Below are 11,359 nucleotides of genomic sequence, written 5' to 3'. Positions count from 1 at the left end.
TCCCAAATCTGGTGAGGGAGATGGAGCTTCAGGTGACAGAAGCCAATAGATCTCCAAACTTTATCAATGCAAGAAGACCAACTCCACGGCATATAGTAGTGAAGCTAGCAAAAGTCAACGACAAGGAGAAAATACTAAGGACAGCCAGGCAAAAGAAACTAGCCTACAAAGGAACCCCCATCAGGCTATCAGCAGATTTCTCAGCAGAAACTTTACAGGCTAGAAGAGAGTGGAATGATATATTCAAAAATCTGAAGGACAAAAATCTACAGCCGAGAAGTCTCTACCCAGCGAAAATACCCTTCAAATACGATGGAGAAATAAAAACTTTCCCAGATAAACAAAAATTAAGGGAGTTCATTGCCACAAAACCTCCTCTTCAGGAAATCCTCAGGAATACCCTCATTCCTGAAAAATCCAAAAAAGGAAAGGGGCTACAAAACCAAGAGCAGAGGAGATAAGTAGAAGGACAACAACAGAGAGTAGCAGCTCTACTTCAGAACAGATTAAACCATGGGACGAGAAACAAAGGAAACTGAAGAAAACCGGAAAACAAGACACAAAATGGTAGTGGTAGGCCCCCACATCTCAATAATCACTCTAAATGTAAATGGATTGAACTCCCCAATCAAAAGACACAGAGTGGCAGGATGGATCAAAGAACAAGATCCAACAATATGCTGCCTCCAGGAAACACACCTCAGCCCCAAAGACAAACACAGACTCAGAGTGAAGGGATGGAGAACAATACTCCAAGCTAATAATGAACAAAAGAAAGCAGGTGTCGCTATACTAATATCAGACAAGGTAGATTTCAAAGCAAAACAGATAAAGAAAGACAAAGAGGGACAGTATATAATGATAAAAGGGACTCTCCACCAAGAAGACATAACACTTATAAATATATACGCACCCAACACAGGAGCACCAAAATTTGTAAAGCAACTCTTAATAGAACTAAAAGAAGACATCAACAACAATACAATAATAGTAGGGGACCTCAACACACCATTAACACCAATGGACAGAACATCCAGACAGAAAATCAACAAGGAAATAATAGAAGTAAATGAAAAATTAGACCAGATGGACTTAATGGATATATAGAGAACACTTCATCCAAAAACAGCAGGTTACACATTCTTCTCAAGTGCACATGGAACATTCTCAAGGATTGACCATATTTTGGGAAACAAAGCAAACATCAATAAATACAAGAGAGTTGAAATAATATCAAGCATCTTTTCTGATTATAATGCTATGAAACTAGAAATCAACTACAAGAAAAAAGCAGAGAAAGGTGCAAAAATGTGGAGACTAAACAACACGCTTCTCAACAAACAATGGATCATTGAAGAAATTAAAGAAGAAGTCAAATATTATCTGGAGACAAATCAAAATGAGAACACGACATACCAAACCATTTGGGATGCAGCAAAAGCAGTCCTAAGAGGGAAATTCATCGCAATACAGGCTCACCTCACTAAACAAGAAAAAGCTCACGTAAGCAACCTCAAACGACACCTAACAGAACTAGAGAAAGAAGAACAAGCAAAGCCCAGAGTCAGTAGAAGGAGGGAAATAATAAAAATAAGAGCAGAAATAAACGATATTGAAACAAAAAAGACAATAGAAAGGATCAATGAAACAAAGAGTTGGTTCTTCGAAAGAATTAACAAAATTGACAAACCCTTAGCCAGACTCACCAAGAAAAGAAGAGAGAAATCGCAAATAAATAAAATTAGGAATGAGAGAGGAGAAATCACAACAGATACCAATGAAATACAAGAGATCATAAGAGAATACTATGAAAAACTATATGCCAACAAATTGAACAACCTGGAAGAAATGGACAAATTCCTAGACTCCTACAATCTCCCCAAACTGAATCAGGAAGAAATGGAGAATCTGAATAGGCCAATGACAAGTATGGAAATAGAAACGGTAATCAAAAACCTCCCCAAAAATAAGAGTCCAGGACCAGACGGCTTCTCTGGAGAATTCTACCAAACATTCAACGAAGACTTAATACCTATTCTTCTCAAACTGTTCCAGAAAATTGAGAAAGATGCAGTACTCCCTAACACATTCTATGAAGCCAACATCACTCTGATCCCCAAACCTGACAAGGACAACACAAAGAAGGAGAACTACAGGCCGATATCACTGATGAACATAGATGCAAAAATCCTCAACAAAATTTTGGCAAACCGAATACAGCAATACATCAAAAAGATTATACACCATGATCAAGTGGGATTTATACCAGGGACACAGGGATGGTTCAACATCCGCAGGTCAATCAACGTGATACACTACATCAACAAAATGAAACACAAAAACCACATGATCATCTCAATAGATGCAGAGAAAGCATTCGACAAGATCCAACACCCATTTATGATAAAAACCCTCAATAAAATGGGTATAGAAGGAAAGTACCTCAACATAATAAAGGCCATATATGACAGACCCACAGCCAACATCATACTCAATGGACAAAAACTGAAAGCCATCCCTCTGAGGACAGGAACAAGACAAGCGTGCCCACTTTCACCACTCCTATTCAACATAGTACTGGAGGTGCTGGCCAGAGCAATTCGGCAGGAAAAAGAAATTAAAGGAATCCAAATAGGTAACGAAGAAGTAAAACTCTCGCTGTTTGCAGACGACATGATCTTATATATAGAAAACCCCAAAGAATCCATAGAAAATCTATTAGAAATAATCAACAACTACAGCAAAGTAGCAGGGTATAAAATTAACGTGCATAAATCAGTAGCATTTCTATACACTAACAATGAACTAACAGAAAAAAAACTCAAGAACTCAATCCCAATCACAATCGCAACGAAAAGAATAAAATACCTTGGGATAAACTTAACCAAGGAAGTGAAGGATCTATACAATGAAAACTACAAGACTTTCTTGAAAGAAACTGACGATGACATAAAGAGATGAAAAGACATTCCATGCACATGGATTGGAAGAATAAACATAGTTAAAATGTCCATACTACCTAAAGCAATCTACACATTCAATGCTATCCCAATCAGAATCCCAAGAACATTCTTCACAGAAATTGAACAAACAATCCTAAAATTCATATGGGGCAACAAAAGACCGCAAATTGCTAAAGCAATCCTGAGCAAGAAAAACAAAGCCGGCGGAATCACAATCCCCGATTTCAAAACATACTACAAAGCTACAGTGATCAAAACAGCATGGTACTGGTACAAAAACAGGTCCACAGATCAATGGAACAGAATTGAAAGCCCAGAGATAAAACCACACATCTATGGACAGCTAATCTTCGACAAAGGAGCAGAGGGCCTACAATGGAGAAAAGAAAGTCTCTTCAACAAATGGTGCTGGGAAAACTGCACAGCCACATGCAAAAGATTGAAAATTGACCATTCTTTTTCACCACACACCAAAATAAACTCAAAATGGATCAAAGACCTAAAGATTAGGCCTGAGACAATAAGTCTTTTGGAAGAGAATATAGGCAGTACACTCTTTGACACCAGTTTCAAAAGAATCTTTTCAGACACTATAACTCCTCAGTTGAGGGAAACGATAGAAAGAATAAACAAATGGGACTTCATCAGACTAAAGAGCTTCTTCAAGGCAAGGGAAAATAGGATTGAAATAAAAAAACAGCTCACTAATTGGGAAAAAATATTTACAAGCCACTTATCCAACAAAGGGTTAATCTCCATAATATACAAAGAACTCACACTGCTTAACAACAAAAAAACAAACAACCCGATCAAAAAATGGGCAGAGGACATGAACAGACATTTCTCAAAAGAAGATATGAATATGGCCAATAGACCCATGAAAAGATGTTCATCATCGCTAATCATCAGGGAAATGCAAATCAAAACTACACTAAGATATCACCTTACACCCGTTAGATTGGCAAAAACATCCAAAACCAAGAGCGACAAATGTTGCAGAGGTTGTGGAGAAAAAGGAACCCTCATACACTGTTGGTGGGAATGCAAACTGGTACAGCCACTGTGGAAAACACTATGGAGATTTCTCAAAAAGTTACAAATAGAAATACCCCATGACCCAGCCATCCCATTACTGTATCTATACTAAGAACCTGAAATCAGAAATCTCAAGAGTCCGTTGCACCCCTATGTTCATCGCAGCATTATTTACAATAGCCAAGACGTGGAACCAACCTACATGCCCAGAAACTGATGATTGGATAAAGAAGATGTGGTATATATACACAATGGAATACTACTCAGCCATAAAAAAAGACAAAATTGGCCCATTCACAGCAACGTGGATGGACCTTGAGGGTATTATGTTAAGCGAAATAAGCCAGTCAGAGAAAGATGAACTCTATATGACTCCACTCATAGGTGGAAGTTAGTATATTGATAAGGAGATCTGATCGGTGGTTACCAGGGAAAAGGGGGGGTGGGGGGAGGGCATAAAGGGGGAAGTGGTGTACCCACAACATGACTAACAAAAATGTACAACTGAAATCTCACAAGGTTGTAATCTACCATAACATTAATAAAAAATAAAAATAAAAAAAAAGATCAATGGAACGGAATGGAGAGCACAGAAATAAACCCTCACATCTATGGACAGCTAATCTTTGACAAAAGAGCCAAGAACGTACAGTGGGGAAAGGAACGTCTCTTCAATAAATGTTAATGGGAAATTGGACAGCCACATGCAAAAGAATGAAAGTAGACCATTATCTTACACGACACAGAAAATTAACTCAAAATGCATTAAGGACTGGAATGTAAGACCTGAAACCAGAAAATTAGAAGAAAACATAGGCAGTGCACTCTTTGACATTGGTCTTCACAGTATCCTTTGGATTATCATGTCTCCTCAGGCAAGGGAAACAGAAGCAAGAAGAAACAAATGGGACTACGTCAAACAAGACTTCTTAACTCACGGTGGAGAACGACTTGATCAGCACTCCACAACAGCTGAGGGTCCGGAACTGCCAAAACAAGGTTCAAGATGACAGAGCTCAGAGCCACAGGCACCGCCTGCAGCTCAGAGTCAGACAGGAGTGATGGAGAGAGGCCCCAGCGCGCCGGTTAACGGTCTGGTGTTGCAATAACAGAATTGGAAGGTGGAGGTGTCATGGAATCTTAGGAGCCCCTGCCTTCCAGTTGCCTAGGCCCTGCTGCTACCCCAGGCTGCCCGGCCTTTTCTGAAGGCCACTGCTGATGGGCATCACCCCAAAGCAGCTGTCTGCTCTCGTGCTGACACTACCGACCTGTCTCTTTCCAGAAAATATCTAAGCATAGTTCTCAGTGCCCATTCCTGTGTGCATGTCAAAACAGAAAGAGAAACCAGTGTCCCAACAAGGTTTGTTTTCTGAAGCACCGTCACGAAGTCACCCCACTTTCTCTCTAAATGTACACCGATCTTAAGGTTTTCCCATACGTGAAAGATGGCAAACTTTTAGACTCTCATGCTGCTATTCGCTGGGCTTTCTCCAGGTTTTTCTACATCCATTAAAAGGGACAAAAGCAGAGTGGAACACTAAGTGAATGAATAGTTCGTTAAAAAATTATTCTCTGTCCTCACTCACAATACTCCTCTTGCTGCATCCCTGTGTTGTGTCGACTTCTTGCCCCTCACTAGGGCAGCATGTTGGCTTATCTTCAAACTTAAGTCAGTGTGACATCTCTACCTCCTAAAATCCTTCTTTATGTGTGGGCTGCTTTTGTGGTTGTTACTTTTTAAATGTCTGTAAACACTATCTTTCCTACTTGTTGCTTCCGGATATCCACATATTATGCCTTCTAGTCCCACAAGAGCTCTTTTCCAGCTCTGAAAATGATTATGAGTTTATCCAGTGGTTTATGAGTATATCCTGAATACACGTAGTGGCCCTTTCTTTTGCAAACACTTGTCACCCTGATGCTATTTCTTGTCGTCATTCAGTTCACTCACGTTTGGAACAGATCAGGGATGCGGAGCAGTGTTGATGGATTGTTGCTGGACAGATCCCTTCGAGCTGTCGTCATGCTACTGACCTGCGGTTATATTCCTCTACCAGAATGTGGAATTTCAAAGTCATGGTTCAGGGATGGTGGATGACCCACAGTGTATGTGTGTGATGGGGTTCAGTGACAGAGAAGCTGAGGTTGACAAGAGAGGCACAGGCAGGCAGGGGAAAGTGGTGCCCTGAATGCCCTGCTCACTTTCTTGTCATCTCTTCCCACCTGGGTCTTGTGAAGAGGAGACCTGGGAGACCCCCTGTGGCATTGGTCTCTTCAGTTTAGGTGCTGCACTCGCCTGAGCTGAGGGCGCGATGGGTCTCGCCATGTACCACCGAGCTTTCATGTCAAGGTAAAGGACAGAGGACCGCATCAACCGCTTTGGAAGCTCATCTCCTCCCCACGCCACGCCATCCTTCAACGACACTGTGGAATGCTATTGGTGTATCAGAGCCATGAAAAGCTTTAAAGAAATCTCTCTTTTGGTGTCAGTTGGATGTGACATTCTTTTCTTTATGTCTCAAAGTCTGTGGTCTAGTGGGCCCAACTGTCCTGAACTGGAATGGACTTGCCATCTTTCTGGTGTTTTGTTAGGTGGCTAGAATATTTATACGATTTTCTGACTTCAAACCTCACTGTTGAAGTTTGAATGAATAATGACAGGATTTACTTCGTAAAGTGAGAGACTCAGAGAAGATTGGTCTCATCGATGAGCAGAAAGAGTAAATTTCACTTCTACTCAAAGCACGCTAGAATTTGAAATTATGGCCCTCACTGTTGTCAAGGTGGAGTGCCTGGTGCCTGAGGTGTATGTCCCTAAGGCCTCATGTCTATGCTATAAAATGGATGAAGTTAAAATGCAGTCAGATGGGCCAGGTCCCCTTCCATTCTAGAGGCCTCCAACAGTTCCTCCCCTGCTTTAGCGACTTGATTGAAAGTATCCTTGTTGTTCTGCTCTATCCTGCTTTTGTCTTTTGCATAAAAGTTATACAGCTCCATGTTTCCTACCCCCAGGTCAATCATTATAATAAGCACCTGCATCCAAAGCAGTCCTGAGACAAAAGAAACAAAGCTGGAGGTATGGTACTCCCTGATTTCAAAATATACTACAAGCTCTATTAATCAAAACATTACGGGGCCAGCCCGTTGGCAGGTAGAGTGCTTTGAGCCTCACATGTGCCACTTCAGCGGCCCAGGGTTCGCCAGTTCGCATATAGGGTGTGGACCTACTCACTGCTTAACAAGTCATGCTGTGGCACCGGTCCTACAGAAAAGAAAATAGAGGAAGATGTGCACGGATGTCAGCTCAGGCCCAATCTTCCACAGCAAAAAGGTGAAGATTGGTAGCAGATGTTAGATGAGGACTAAACTTCCTCAAAAAAAAAAAATCATGATACAGGAAAGAAAACAGACACAAAGATCAATGGAACTGAATGGAGAGCACAGACATAAACCCTCACATCTATGGACAGCTAATCTTTGACAAAAGAGCCAAGAACGTACAGTGGGGAAAGGAACGTCTCTTCAATAAATGTTACTGGGAAATTGGACAGCCACATGCAAAAGAATGAAAGTAGACCACTATCTTACACGACACAGAAAATTAACTCAAAATGCATTAAGGACTGGAATGTAAGATCTGAAACCAGAAAATTAGAAGAAAACATAGGCAGTGCACTCTTTGACATTGGTCTTCACAGTATCCTTTGGATTATCATGTCTCCTCAGGCAAGGGAAACAGAAGAAAGAAGAAACAAATGGGTCTACGTCAAACAAGACTTCTTAACTCACGGTTGAGAACGACTTGATCAGCACTCCACAACAGCTGAGGGTCTGGAACTGCCAAACAAGGTTCAAGATGCCAGAGCTCAGAGCCACAGGCACCGCCTGTAACTCAGAGTCAGACAGGAGTGATGGAGAGAGGCCCCAGTGTGCCAGTTAACGGTCTGGCGTTGCAATAACAGAATTGGAAGGTGGAGGTGTCATGGAATCTTAGGAGCCCCTGCCTTCCAGTTGCCTAGGCCCTGCTGCTACCCCAGGCTGCCCGACCTTTTCTGAAGGCCACTGCTGATGGGCATCACTCCAAAGCAGCTGTCTACTCTTGTGCTGACACTACCGACCTGTCTCTTTCCAGAAAATATCTAAGCATAGTTCTCAGTGCCCATTCCTGTGTGCATCTCAAAACAGAAAGAGAAACCAGTGTCCCAACAAAGTTTGTCTTCTGAAGCACCGTCACGAAGTCACCCCACTTTCTCTCTAAATGTACACCGATCTTAAGGTTTTCCCATACGTGAAAGATGGCAAACTTTTAGACTCTCATGCTGCTATTCGCTGGGCTTTCTCCAGGTTTTTCTACATCCATTAAAAGGGACAAAAGCAGAGTGGAACACTAAGTGAATGAATAGTTCGTTAAAAAATTATTCTCTGTCCTGACTCACAATACTCCTCTTGCTGCATCCCTGTGTTGTGTCGACTTCTTGCCCCTCACTAGGGCAGCATGTTGGCTTATCTTCAAACTTAAGTCAGTGTGACATCTCTACCTCCTAAAATCCTTCTCTATGTGTGGGCCGCTTTTGTGGTTGTTTTTTAAATGTCCATAAACACTATCTTTCCTACTTGTTGCTTCCGGATATCCACATATTATGAATTGTAACCCCACAAGAGCTCTTTTTCAGCTCTGAAAATGATCACAGTAGTTTGTGAGTGTATCCTGAATACATGTAGTGCCCATTTCTTTTGCAAACAGTTGTCAACCTGATGTTATTTCTTGTCTTCATTCAGTTCACTCATGTTTGGAACAGAACAGGGATGCGGAGCAGGTTTTATGGATTATTGCTGGACAGATCCCTTCGAGCTGTCCTCATGCTACTGACCTGCCGTTATATTCCTCTACCAGAACGTGGAATTTCAAGGTCATGGTTCAGGGATGGTCGATCACCCACAGGGGACATGTGCAATGGGGTTCAGAGACAGAGAAGCTGAGGTTGAGAAGAGGAGGACAGGCAGGGAGGGAAAGTTGTACCCTGAACGCCCTCTTCACACTCTTGTCATCTGTTCCCACCTGCGTCTTGTGAAGATGAGACTTGGGAGACCCCCGGTAGCATTGGTCTCTTCAGTTTAGCTGCTCCAGTACTTTGATTTGAGGGTGCGATGCCTCTGCCCAAGTACCACTGAGCATTTATGTCAAGGTAAAGGACAGAGGACCGCATCAACCGCTTTTGAAGCTCATCTTCTTTCTACCCTACACCATCCTCCAACCACACTGTGGAAAGATTTGGTGTTTGAGATGCATGTAAAGCTTTAAAGAGATCTCTCTTTTGGTGTCAGTTGGACCCGACATTCTTTTCTTTACATCTCAAAGTCTGCGATCTAGTGGACCCAACTGTACTGAACTCGAATGGAGTTGGACTTGCTAACTTTCTGGTGTTTTGTTAGATGGCTAGTATATTTCTAAGATTTTCTTACTTAAATGCCACTGTTGAAGTTTAACGAGTAATAGGATTTATTTCATAAGGTGACAGACTCAGAGAAGACTGGACTCATCCATGTGCAAAATCTAATTTTCACTTCTATTCAAAGAAGGCCAGAATTTGAAATTAGGGCTCCCACCATTTTCAAGGTGGACTCTCACTTACCTCAGGATATCTTCCCAAGGGTTCATGTCTCTGCTATAAAATGGATGAAATTAAAATGAAATCAGATGGGCCAGGTCCTCTCCATTCTAGAGGGCTCCAACAGTTTCTCCCCTGCTTTAGAGACTTGACTGAAAATATCCTTGCTGTTCTGCTCTGCCCTGCTTTTGTCTTTTGCATAAAAGTGATACGGTTCATTGTTTCCTACCCCCAAGTCAATCATTTTAAGATTCACCTGGAGCCAAAGCATCCTGAGTCAAAAGAACAAAGCCGGAGAGATCATATTCCCTGATTTCAAAATATACTACAAAGCTATATGAATCAAAACGTCATGATAGTGGCAGGAAAACAGACACACAGATCAATGGAACTGAATGGAGAGCACAGAAATAAACCTTCACATCTACGGGCAGCTAATTTTCAGCAAAAGAGCGGAGACCATACAAAGGAGGGAAGGAAAGTCTCTTTGATAAACGGTCCCGGGGAAATTGCACAGCCGTATGCAAAAGAACAAACGTAGACCCTTATCTTACACCACACAGAGAAATGAATTCAAAATGCATTAAAGACTTGAATGGAAGACCTGGACCCATAAACTCCTAGAAGAAAGCAGAGGCAGTACACTCTTTGGCACTGGTCTTAGCAGTACCTTGCTGAATATTATATCTCCTCAGGCTAGGGAAACAAATGAAAAAGTAACCAAATGAGACTACACCAAACAGGAATTCTTAACTTACTGTTGAGGACAACTTGATCCATACCCCACAACACTTGAGAGTCTGTAACTGCCACAACAAGGTTGAAGATCTCAGAGCTCAGAGCCCCAAGCACCACCTGTAGCTCAGAGTCAGACAGGAGTGATGGAGAGAGGACTCAGTGCGCCAGTTAACGGTCTGGTGTTGCAATAACACAATTGGAAGGTGGGGGTGTCATGGAATCTGAGGAGCCCCTGCCTTCCAGTTGCCTAGGCCGTGCTGATACCCAAGGCTGCCTGGTCTCTTCCAAAGGCCACCACTGTTGGGGACCACCTTTCAGCCACCACTCCCAATAGCTGTCTGCCCTTCTGCTGATAGCGACCTGTTTCCAAAAAATATCGAAGCATAATTCTCACCGTTCTTTCTTATGAGTGTGTCTAAAAACACCGAGACAAAACTGTCCCCCTTTTATTTCTTCGGAATATTAAGCATGGCAAGGGATACCATCAACACAATGAAAAGACCATTACCAACTGGGAGAAGATATTTGCCAATCATAAATCAGATAAGGGGCTAATATGCAAAGTATAGAAAGAACTTATACAACTCAACAACAACAAAACAAACAGGAAAAACCCAATTAAAACATGTGCGGAGGATCTTAACAGATAGTTTTCCAAACAAGGTATTCAGGTGGCCAATAGGCACCTGAGAAGACGTTCTACAGCACTAATTCCTAGGGAAACGCAAATCAAAACCGTAATGAGATATCACCTCATGCTTGTCAGAATGGCTATCACGAAAAAGAAAATAAGTGTTGGAGAGGATGTAGAGAAAAGGGAACCCTCATATGTTACTGGTGGGAATGTAAACTGGGGCAGCCACTAGAGAAAACAGCATGGAGATCTCTCAGAAAACGAAAAACAGAACTACCATACAATCCAGGTAGTCCACTTCTGTGTATTTATCCAAAGAACACAAACTCACTGATTCCAAAAGATTTATGCACCCCTATTTTCATGGGAGCATTATTCAT

At 41.9% G+C, this 11,359-nt stretch overlaps 1 protein-coding gene across 13 annotated transcripts in view; it reads right to left on the bottom strand.

The window, feature by feature from the left end:
* LOC138924261 (NBPF family member NBPF26-like) overlaps positions 1-11,359 on the bottom strand; it is a 159,050-nt gene that overhangs the window by 53,084 nt on the left and 94,607 nt on the right. Inside the window, exon 1 of one of the 13 annotated variants that reach the window (XM_070267948.1) lies at positions 7,788-7,920. The exons of the other annotated variants lie outside the window; for them this stretch is intronic. The gene's annotated coding sequence lies outside the window, so the exon portion shown is untranslated. Of the gene's footprint in view, positions 1-7,787; positions 7,921-11,359 lie in introns of those variants that run through there. 13 annotated transcript variants of the gene reach the window in all.

The sequence above is a fragment of the Equus caballus genome, chromosome 5 (genome assembly GCF_041296265.1).
Source record: "Equus caballus isolate H_3958 breed thoroughbred chromosome 5, TB-T2T, whole genome shotgun sequence".
In the NCBI taxonomy this organism is placed as follows: Eukaryota; Metazoa; Chordata; class Mammalia; order Perissodactyla; family Equidae; genus Equus; species Equus caballus.
This window is presented reverse-complemented; position numbering and strand designations above follow the sequence as displayed.